Source organism: Mobula hypostoma, chromosome 3, assembly GCF_963921235.1.
Source record: "Mobula hypostoma chromosome 3, sMobHyp1.1, whole genome shotgun sequence".
Lineage (NCBI taxonomy): Eukaryota > Metazoa > Chordata > Chondrichthyes > Myliobatiformes > Myliobatidae > Mobula > Mobula hypostoma.
The window spans coordinates 36,185,435-36,196,822 of record NC_086099.1 but is presented as its reverse complement, the minus strand read 5'-3'; positions in this window follow the sequence as shown (position 1 = coordinate 36,196,822).

Genomic DNA, 11,388 nt, shown 5'->3' with positions numbered 1-11,388 from the left:
CACAGCATCTACAGATTATTTTGTGTTCATGTTCTCATGTTGTTTCCTCTGGTTGGGAGAATGGCATGTCACCCAGAGAACTAAATAAAAAGTGAGGTAATTTAGACTTTGACTATTCCGACATTTCTTACATCCCAAAAGTATTTCTCTCATCAGGGAAATAATGAAACTATCAAGACAATCTTGTGTGAAAAAATGAAATCTAGAAGATGATTAACAGCATGATATCTTGCTTTGTTCGGTTCCGCAAATACTGGTAAGGAGCGCCACCTTCTGGCTGCACACAGGCTTTTGAAATTGTTTTGGGAATGGTTGTTAACGAATTGAAAACTGCAATGACAATGGTACAGAATGTACTTAACTATCCCACATCTTGTGCACAGCCCCTAAACTATCCCTGAAGTCACACTAGACTTATACAGCTCCATGGTTTAAAATCAAGCTTGCTCCTTTCACAGTGGAGCTCTCTGTGAGTACTGACTAGTCCTCGTACAGTATTGTGCTGTCAGAGAACCAGAGCATTGTACAGCACAGAAATGGGGTATTTGATCCACCACATCCATGCCATCCGTGATTTCCAGTATCTGTAGTTTCTTTTTTACTTTCAGGACTGAGTAAAAGCACAGTGAAAAATGTTTGGTTGGTTTCTTCAAAGCAGAAGAGGCCACATTATAAACATTAAATGTAGTGGACTAGATAGGAAGAGGTGCAAGTGAATCATTACCTCAGACAGAAGGAAAGTTTTGTCACTGGATAGTGGGAAGCAGAAGGTTACAGAGAAACCTGCATTTCAGAATGCGGTATGGGGAAGATGTGTCAATGATGGCATCAGGTTGAAGGTTACACAAATTACAGAGGAGGATGTGTTCAATATGGATGATGGTGAGTTAGAGTGTCAGGACAATGATAACTCTAACCTTGAAAGGGAGGGAGTGAGAGCAGAAGAGCAATCAGAAAGAATGCTCCATGATTGACCTGGCAGCTCATGACTGAGCTAGAGAAACAACTAAAGTTGCCGCAGGACATCGTCAAGACAACCTATTTCATATCATCTGAAAATGTTTGCAACAAAGCCATCAATTATATCATCCAATCGTTAACAGGTAAGGTAAAAATAATCGGTCCCAACACAGACCCCTGTGGAACACCACTAGTCACCAGCAGCCAACCAAAAAAGGGCTCATTTATTCCACTCTTTGCTTCCTGCCAGTCAGCAACTGCTATATCCATGCTAGAATCTTCCCTGTAATACCATGGGCTTGTAGCCTGTTAAGCAGCTTGTGAAAGGCCTTCTGAAACTCCAAATACTCTTCATCAACCAATTCTCCTTTGTCTTTCCTGCTTGTTATTTCTTCAAAGAATTCTAACACATTTGTCAGGCAAGATTTTCTCTTGAGGAAACCATGCTGACTACGGCCTATTTTATCATGTGCCTCCCAGCACACTGAAACCTTGTCCTTAACGATCGATTTCAACATATTCCCAACCACTGTGGTCAGACTAACTGGCCTATAATTTCCTTTCTTCTGCTTCTTTCCCTTCTTGAAGAGTGAAATGACATTTGCAATTTTCCAGTCTACCAGAACCGTTCCAGAATCTAGTGATTCTTGAAGGATCAGTACTAATGCCTGCAAAATCTCTTTAGCCACCTCTTTCAGAACCCAGAACTCATCATCTGGTCCAGGTGGCTTACCTACCTTCAGATCTTTCAGCTTCCCAAGAACCTTCTCCCTTGTAATGGTAACTTCACACATTTCATGAAATCTGACGTCAGGAAATGTCACCGCACTGCTAGAGTCTTCCACAGTGAAGAATGATGCAAACTACTTACTCAGTTTGTCACCATTTCCTTTTCCCCCATTACTGACTCTCCAGCATTGTTTTCCAACTGTCCGATATCCACTCTCACCTCTCTTTTACACCTTATGTATCTGAAGAAACTTTTGTTATCCTCTTTAATATTATTGACTAGCTTACTTTTATATTCTATCTTTACCTTCTTAATGACAATTTCAGTTCCCTTCTGTGGTATTTGAAATTTTCCCAATCCTCTAACTTCCCATTAACTTTTGCTCTATTATATGCCCTCTCTTTGGCTTTTATGTTGGCTGACCTCTTGTTAGCCATGGTTGTGTCATCTTGCCTTTAGAATACTTCTTCCTCTTTGGAATGTTTATATCCTGTGCCTTTCGAATTGCTTCCGGAAATTTCAGACGTTGCTGCTCTGCCATTATCGCTGCCAGTAGTATTTTCCAATTAACTCTTCTCTCAGGCATCTGTAGTTCCCTTTCTTCTACTGCCATATTGTTACATCTGACTTTAGCTTCTCCTTCTCAAATATCTTGGCCACAAATCGCGTCATCTTAATTATTGACATATAACATAAAAAGAATCAGTCGCAACACAGACTCCAGTGAAACACCACCAGTCACCAGCAGCCAACCAGAAAAGGCTCCTTATATTCCCACTCTTTGCCTTCTACCAATCCATTACTGCTTTATCCATGCTGGTATCTTTTCTGTAATACCATGTGTTCATAGCTTGTTAAACAGCCTCATGTCAAAGCAACTTGTCAAAGGCCTTCTGAAAATTCAAGTATATAACATCAATCAATTTTCCTTTGTCTATTTTGCTTGTTATATCTTCAAAGAGTTCCAACAAGTTTATCAGGCAAGCTTTTCCCTTGAGGAAACCATGCTGACTATGGCCTATTTTATTATGTACCTCCAAGCACCCTGAAACCTTATCATTAACAATCGACTCCAACATCTTCCCAACCACTGAGGTCAGACTAACTGGCCTATAATTTCCTTTCTTCTGCCTCTCTCCCTTCTTGAAGAGTGGAGTGACACTTGCAATTGTCCAGACTTCAGGAACCATTCTAGAGTCTAGTGATTCTTGAAAGATTATTACTAATGCCCTCACAATCTTTTCAGCCAGCTCTTTCAGAACTCTGGGGTGTACCCCATCTGGTGCTGGTGACTTATCTACCTTCAGACCTATCAGTTTCCCAAGAACCTTAAGGAAAATCCCAAACCATTTTACAATGATAGTCAACATGGAAAGAACCAGGCTAATTAGCCATCAAAATGACAATCTATGCAAGAAATAGTGAATGTAGGTCTTCAATGAATACTTCTTATTAGTATCCACAAAGGAGAAGGGCATTGTAGATGGAGTATTCGGAGAAAGGGTAGTGAAATTCCAGAAGAGGTTCTCTTCATAAAGGATAGGCTATTAGTGGACTTAAAGATGGATAAGTCCCAGTACATTAGAATCCAACTGCTTTGGGAGGCAAGGGGGGAATCTATTGGGGCCCCATCAGAAAATTTTAGATCTTGGCTGGTGAAGTAAGTGAAGAAAGGATGTTGTTCATAAGGCTCAGAGGGCTGGGGGCTATCAAGGCAATATTAGTCTGTTCATGAGAAATATAAACTCCCCACCTCACCACAGAACGATAGGGTTACAACAGCAGAACATAGTTAGGGGCCATAAAAATAACTAGAGTAGAATTAAGGAAGAATAAATAGGAATAAGAGCACTCATTACAGAATGTGGTTAGTAAGTGTCTCGTCAGCAGACACGTAGATGTTATTCATAAGAGGAGTAGTGTGATGTGGCCAAGAACCGTCTGATCAACAGTTGCACAGGTGTTGTATCTCAAGAACGTGACGTGTGAAACAAGTTGAACAGTATATAAACTCCATATTGTGGAACTGAGGATAGGGTGTAGTTAGGGAACGTCTCTGAAATGCCTTTCCAACTCTGTAGGGTACAGATGTCAAATAAACCTAAATTGTATCTGGACTCGAACCTCCCCCATTTTAAGTGTCTTCCAACATCTGGCCATAGATGGGGTGTCAGATGAGTGGAGAATATTAATCATGATATCTTATTCACTGAGGGTAGCAGAGATAAGCCAGGCTGTAGTGGCTGATCTAGAATCCACAGATTCAGGATGTTAGGGTGGATTTCCTTAATAGAGAAGGCCTGTGACTTTGTTTAAGTAAGGAGAAACAAGACCACAGATGCTGAAACCAGGAGCAAATTTAATATAATCAATATAACAAATATACACTCAGTGACCACTTTATTAGGTACACCTGTACACCTGCTCGTTAATGCAAATATCTAATGAGCCAATCATGTCGCATCAAGTCAATGCATAAAAGCGTGCAGACATGGTCAAGAGGTTCAATTATTGTTCAGACAAAACATGAGAATGGGCAAGACATGTGATCTAAGTGTCATTGACCCTGGAATGATTGTTGGTGCCAGATAGGGTGGTTTGAGTTTCTCAGAAAATGCTGATCTCCTGGTATTTTCATGCATTTCATGTCTCTAGAGTTTAGAGAATGATGTGAAAAATAAAGAAACATCCAGTGAGCGGGATTTGTAGACAAAAATGTCTTGCTAATGAGAGAGGTCAGAGAATAGCCAGACTGGTTCAAGCTGACAGGAGCGCAAAGGTAACTCAAATAACCATATGCTACAACAGTGGTGTGCAGAAGAGCATCTCTGATCACACAACACACTGAACCTTGACGTGGATGGACTAGGGCAGAAGACCACAAATGTCTGCTCTGTTGACAACATGTAGGTACAGGTACCTAATAAAGTGCCCACTGAGCCTCAGCTCTCTGTTCTTAGATCTCATTAGGGTTGCTTTAAGAGCACTTGGCCTGGTAAGTACTAAAGAATGATTCCAATGCATTTGGGAGGAACTACCAGACAATAGTTTAGTCTTGGTTTCTTAGAAATAAAAAGGGAGTGATCACTTTGATGGGATTATACTAAAGGCCCCGAAACATTCAGCAAGAATCATAGGAGCAAATGTGCAGTGAAGTCACAGATAGGTAAATAGTAAATTATTATTATTATTACAATAGTAAATTATTATAAGTTCCTAGCATTACCTGGAATTGCCATTCTACTAAGGGATTAGAAGGGGCAGAATTTTCTAAATGTGTCCAGAAGTAGTTATGGATGAGGCCCCATTACATCTGGGGTAAAGCCTCCCCGCCAACCACTGGGCACATCTACATAGAGCATTTTTGCAGGAAATCATCAAGAACCCCCATCACCCAGGTCATGCTCTCCTCTCGCCGCAGCCATCAAGGTACAGGAGCCTCAGGACTCACACCACCAGCTTCAGGAACAGTTATTACACCTCAACCATAAAGCTCTTGAAAGAAAGGGCTTGCCCCATCACTGAAATGGTTCCACAACCTAAGCACTCACTTTCAAGTTCTCGATATTTATTATTATCATTATTTCTTTCTTTTCACATTTTGCAGTTTATTGTCTTTTGCACACTAGTTACACACCCAGTTGGTGCAGACTTTCATTGATTCTATTATGATTACTGGATTTATTGAGTATCAATCAATTCTCAGGGTTTTATATGGTGACATATATGTACTTAGATAATGAATTTATTCTGAACTTTGAGAAGCATTCTGAAGCAATATGTAAGTGACTCTATGAGAGAGGAGGCTATACTTGATCTCCTCTTCAGAAGTTGGGCTGGACAAGGGGTTATTTTGCGAGTAAAGGACCAACTTGGGCCCAGTAACTGTAACTTCATGTTTTACAATAATTACAGAATAGAATGGAATTGGTCCAGAGGTCCTGAAGAGGCTCATTTTTATGATATTAGACTGGAACTTGCAAAAGCTGAATGGGAGAGGTTGCTTGTAGGTAAAGGAATATCTGGCATGTGGAAGGCTAGTAAAAGATAGAAAGATTTCAAGAGCATGTTCTTGTTAGGGCGAAGGATAAGGCTAGCAGGGTTAGGGAACCTTGTTGATTGGATTTTATTAAGAATGTTAAGAGCAAGAGGGTAACTGGGGGAGAGTGATGGATGCTGCTTTGCCAATGCACCACCTCTTGATTACCTGACTGGCAGACCACAGTACGTGTCCCTGCAACACTGTGTGTCCAACAGAGTGACCAGCAGCACTGGGGCTCCACAGGGGACTGTCTTGTCTCCCTTTCTCTCCGCCATTTACACCTCGGACTTCAACTACTGCACAGAGTCTTGTCATCTTCAGAAGTTTTCGGATGACTCTGCCATAGTTGGATGTATCAGCAAGGGAGATGAGGCTGAGTACAGGGCTACGGTAGGAAACTTTGTCACATGGTATGAGCAGAATTATCTGCAGCTTAATGTGAAAAAGACTAAGGAGCTGGTGGTAGACCTGAGGAGAGTTAAGGTACCGGTGACTCCTATTTCCATCCAGGGGGTCAGTGTGGACATGGTGGAGGATTACAAGTACCTGGGGATACGAATTGACAATAAACTGGACTGGTCAAAGAACGCTGAGGCTGTCGACAAGAAGGGTCAGAGCCATCTCTATTTCCTGAGGAGACTGAGGTCCTTTAACATCTGCCGGACGATGCTGAGGATGTTCTACGAGTCTGTGGTGGCCAGTGCTATCATGTTTGCTGTTGTGTGCTGGGGCAGCAGGCTGAGGGTAGCAGACACCGACAGAATCAACAAACTCATTCATAAGGCCAGTGATGTTGTGGGGATGGAACTGGACTCTATCACGGTGGTGTCTGAAAAGAGGATGCTGTCTAAGTTGCATGCCATCTTGGTCAATGTCTCCCATCCACTACATAATGTACTGGGTGGGCACAGGAGTACATTCAGCCAGAGACTCATTCCTCCGAGATGCAGCACAGAGCGTCATAGGAAGTCATTCCTGCCTGTGGCCATCAAACTTTACAACTCCTCCCTTGGAGGGTCAGACACCCTGAGCCAATAGGCTGGTCATAATTTACTGGCATAATTTACATATTGCTATTTAACTATTTATTACTATTTTCTATTACTATTTATTATTTCTGTGACTATTACTATTTACTATTTACTAATAGTAATATTACTATTACTATTTCTATTACTATTTATTATTTATGGTGCAATTATTTATGGTAACGAAAACCAATTTCCCCCAGGATCAATAAAGTATGACTGACTATGACTATGACTTGATGTCGCCTTGATGTTGGAGAGGGTTGTACATGTGATGGAGTCTACAAGCCTCTGCAGCCTCATTCAATGAATGCTGTGCATTGGAGCCTCCATACCAGGCCGTGATACAACCTGTCAGAATGCTCTCTACCGTGAAAAAATAAGTCTCATTGGTGACTTAATGAATCACCTCAAACGCCTAATGAAGTAGTCACTGTTCTACCTTCGTAATAAAGGAAGTTTGTATTATAACAGACTGATACAATATATATTTATTACATATACTCTGAACCCTTGTGAACATATCATGCCTCAGAATAGCTTCTGAGTGGGATTTCCTCCCCCCCCCCCAGTGGTACACGAGTGGTGACTCTTCCCTTGCTCAGAAACCTGAAACAAACCCAAAGCCTTTAGTCCGTGAGCTGGTAGGGCTGGTCGTTACCATCTGAGGGGAATAATGCTCATAGTGATTTTTGGCAACGTATACATCTCTAGAGTTAGAAAATATGTGATAGCATTGCACCAGTGGTAGCTTTATTACTTCAAATAAGTAATCACTTTTTGTATATATTCCATATTAACATCAGTACAGCAGAAAATATTACCCCCTCCCCCCAAAAGGTAAAAAACTTCATTTGGAGAGATTTCTGGAGATTTATCTTACCTATGTTATGATATTTTCCATATTGTTGTATCAAATCAAAACAATCTTAAGCTTTTGTCATAGCATATAGAATTACAGTACAATAATTCAAATGTGGCATCCCACAAGGCCATAACCTAGGTCCCAATTGGTTGTAAAATGAATATATTTAATCAAAGACACTGCTTTCCATACTGTTTTCCATACTTTCATAACCTATTAATAATCATAATAATTTTCCAAGTCTTCCACGTCTTCATCTGAACTTTCCACACCCTCTCAGGTGGATGCCTGGTTCTCACAGTCTGCCAGTCTACACATGTCAGTACATCTGAGGCCATTTGCAACACACATACATCTTGGGAGTGAACATTTTTTTGGACAGTTACAGGCCAGTAGATCCAGGACGGCATCGGGTGTTGGCTGGCCTTCCATCCAGTGCACCACCAACTGTTCAGCTTCCTCTTCTCTCTCCATCTTCCATTCTCTGCCAACAGGGCTCGGTACTTGTGGGTCCTTCTCCAAACATCCTCTCCGTATACCAGCCTGGTAGTTGGCTCACTGTGCATGTTTTGTTAAGCAGTCCTTGCAGGGTGGGAGTTGATGACTTTCGATTTCACATTTTTTGGCACAGAAAAGGTGATACCGGAGCTCATTGACCTTGGTGGTCAATGCTTTTGGGACATACAGGGGACATGTAAATGCCTCCAGTTTGTCCATCAGTTCTGGGGAGAGGTCCCATTCCTGACCCAACTCTAAGAATGTGTCCTGAGTTTCCCTGTTGCCGGTCAGAAGTTTTAGGGCACTTCCCTTCCCTTTGTCTGCAAAAGTGCTTACAGTGTCACATCCTGTATATGCGTGCAACCCCATGAGAGCCCTACAATCCTCTATGCCAGCAACTTTCCTAATGTCTACAAGCCTTGTACGGGTTCTAGTGCCACACTTCTGGAACAATGGGGCCTCAATCTTGTCAGAAAATGATAAAGACATCTGTGTATTCTGAGCAGATCACTACAGATTGGTATCCCTCTCTTGTGGCATGGGCAGCATGGAGAAGTAGGCGGCCATCTGCTTCTTCTTGTTGACACTGAAGAGCTGACACCTCCTCACTGTCTTGAGATGTCTTTATCATTTTGTGACAAGAGTGAGGCCTTTAGACCTCTAGTCTCTCATCCTTAAAGGTTGCATAGCATTGCTCACCAATCTCATATGCCTTCATCAGGTCGGAGGCAATGTCCTTGGGGGCTGCCTTTGCTGTAGAGATGCTAATGAGGTCCCGCTTCTCTGCAAATGGGTTGACTCATTCATGTATGAGGCTAACCACTGCTGAAACTGCTTCCTCATCTTTCTGGATTCTTGGCCGCTGTAGCTCTGCATAACAAAGCTCTGATTTGTTGCCTTGCACCATCTCCCTTAACTGTCCCAGGAATTCACTGCAGTGCTCAGCTGTTATGTGGTAACGCTTGATAGCTCCAGCATTCACGCTGAACTGTGATGTGCCTCCAGGAGTCTGTGTGTCTTTGTTCACTGTGGCTTCAATAGCCTGGTCCACAGGGATCTGTCCAAAGGGGTTGTTACTTTGACAGCTGAACTGAGAACTGGCCTGTCTTGAAGGCCTCATACACAGAAGGATTCTTCTCTGGGAGGATCATCTGAGCAAAGTAAGGGGACAAGTACCTTATCATAGGCAAAGCATCATGGGATCATGGTTCTTATAGCATGGAGGTGCAACTCCCAGTCCCCCTCACAGAAAGCTACCACCGCTGCAATGCTATCACATATTTTCTAGCAACACACATAAAAGTTGCTGGTGAATGCAGCAGGCCAGGCAGCATCTCTAGACGAAGAGTCCTGACGAAGGGTCTCGGCCTGAAACGTCGACTGTACCTCTTCCTAGAGATGCTGCCTGGCCTGCTGCGGTCATCAGCAACTTTTATGTGTGTTGCTTGAATTTCCAGCATCTGCAGAATTCCTGTTGTTTACATATTTTCTAGCACTAGGGGTGTATACCTGCCAAAAATCACTGTAAGAATTATTCCCCCCAGATGGTACCAGTGGTCCAAATTTGGGGTCCTAGCTCATGGACTATTTCAATTCCTCACAATTTTTAGGGCAGGTTTAGAGCCAGATACAAATTAACTAATTATAATGATTTAATTTTCATCAATAATAATTACAAATTGACTCTTTAAAAAAAATACTCTATATAAGGCCTCTAATTTCTGGTAACATTTCTTCCAGAGAGATAAGGGTCTGGCCAAAAGGAGCAGCCTCAGCACTACAAGACTTTTTTTGCACACAGACTGGGACATACTCAAAACAGCAGCCTCCTATGACGACTATACAGACATTGAGGAGTAGGCGGAGGCAGTAATCAGCTACATAGCCAAATGCACGGAGGATGTCACTGCGATAAAAACCTTCACCGCACGTGGTTATAAAAAGACATGGATGACAACAAAGTTGCGTTCACTACTGAAGGCCCGTGACACAGCCTACAGATCGGGGGACAGGAGTGCACTTCGCTCAGCCAGGTCTGCGCTTTCACTAGGGATCAGGAAAGCGAAAAGGGCCTACGCGGGCAAAATACATGGACACTTCTGTGACACAGGTGACACCAGATGGATGTGGCAGGGAATTAAAGCTCTGACAGACAACAAGATCAGGCAGAAAACTGATGACAGTGACACCTCTCTACCAGACAGGCTTAACAATTTCTTTTCCCACTTCGAAGCATCAAACACTACAGCAAGGGGGAGAGCCAGTCCCTTTTTACCATCTGACCAGCCGGCTCCAATCATTGATCCAGAGCAAACACGTTGGGCCCTTGCCAGGGTCAACCACGAAAAGCGGGAGATCCCGATAACATCCCTGGACGTGTGCTCAAGGAATGTGCTGATGTATTAGCAGATGTCCTGACAGACATTTTCAACATCTCCCTTAGTCAAGCTATTGTCCCCAGATGCTTCAAAACCTCTACAATCATCCCTGTAGCAAAGAAATCAGTTGTAGCCTGTCTGAATGATTACCGTCCCGTTGCCCTGACCCCCATAGTGATGAAATGTTTTGAATGACTTGTCAAGCCTCATATCACAGCCAGCCTCCCCTCATCGCTGGATTCTCTACAGTTTGCTTATCGTCCAAATCGCTCAAAGGAGGACGCAATATCCACCACACTGCACACAGTTCTCTCTCACTTGGACAACAAAGACACTTATGCCAGAATCCTGTACATTGATTTCAGTTCAGCTTTCAATACCATCATCCCACAGAGACTAGTGGAGAAACTGTCGCTGCTTGGCCTTAGCACTGCCATGTGTCGCTGGATTCTGGATTTCTTGACAGAGAGACCACAGTCAGTCCCTATTGGCAGGAACATCTCTGACTCCATCACACTGAACACTGGATCCCCACAAGGCTGTGTGCTTAGCCCATTGCTGTTTACACTGCTAACACATGACTGTGCAGCCAGATTCAAAGAGAACCTGATTATTAAATTTGCAGATGATACCACAGTGGTGGGGCTCATCAGCAAAAATGATGAAACTATGTCCAGGGAGGAGGTCAAACACCTAGAGAGCTGGTGCAGGGATAACAACTTGATGCTTAATGTCACCAGAACGAAGGAGATGATCGTCGATTTCAGACAGTCTCAGACTGAGCACACACCCCTCAGCATCAGCGGCTCCACAGCGGAGAGAGTGGAAAACATCAAGTTCCTTGGGGTGCAGATCTCGGACAATCTCACCTGGTCCAGGAACACCAC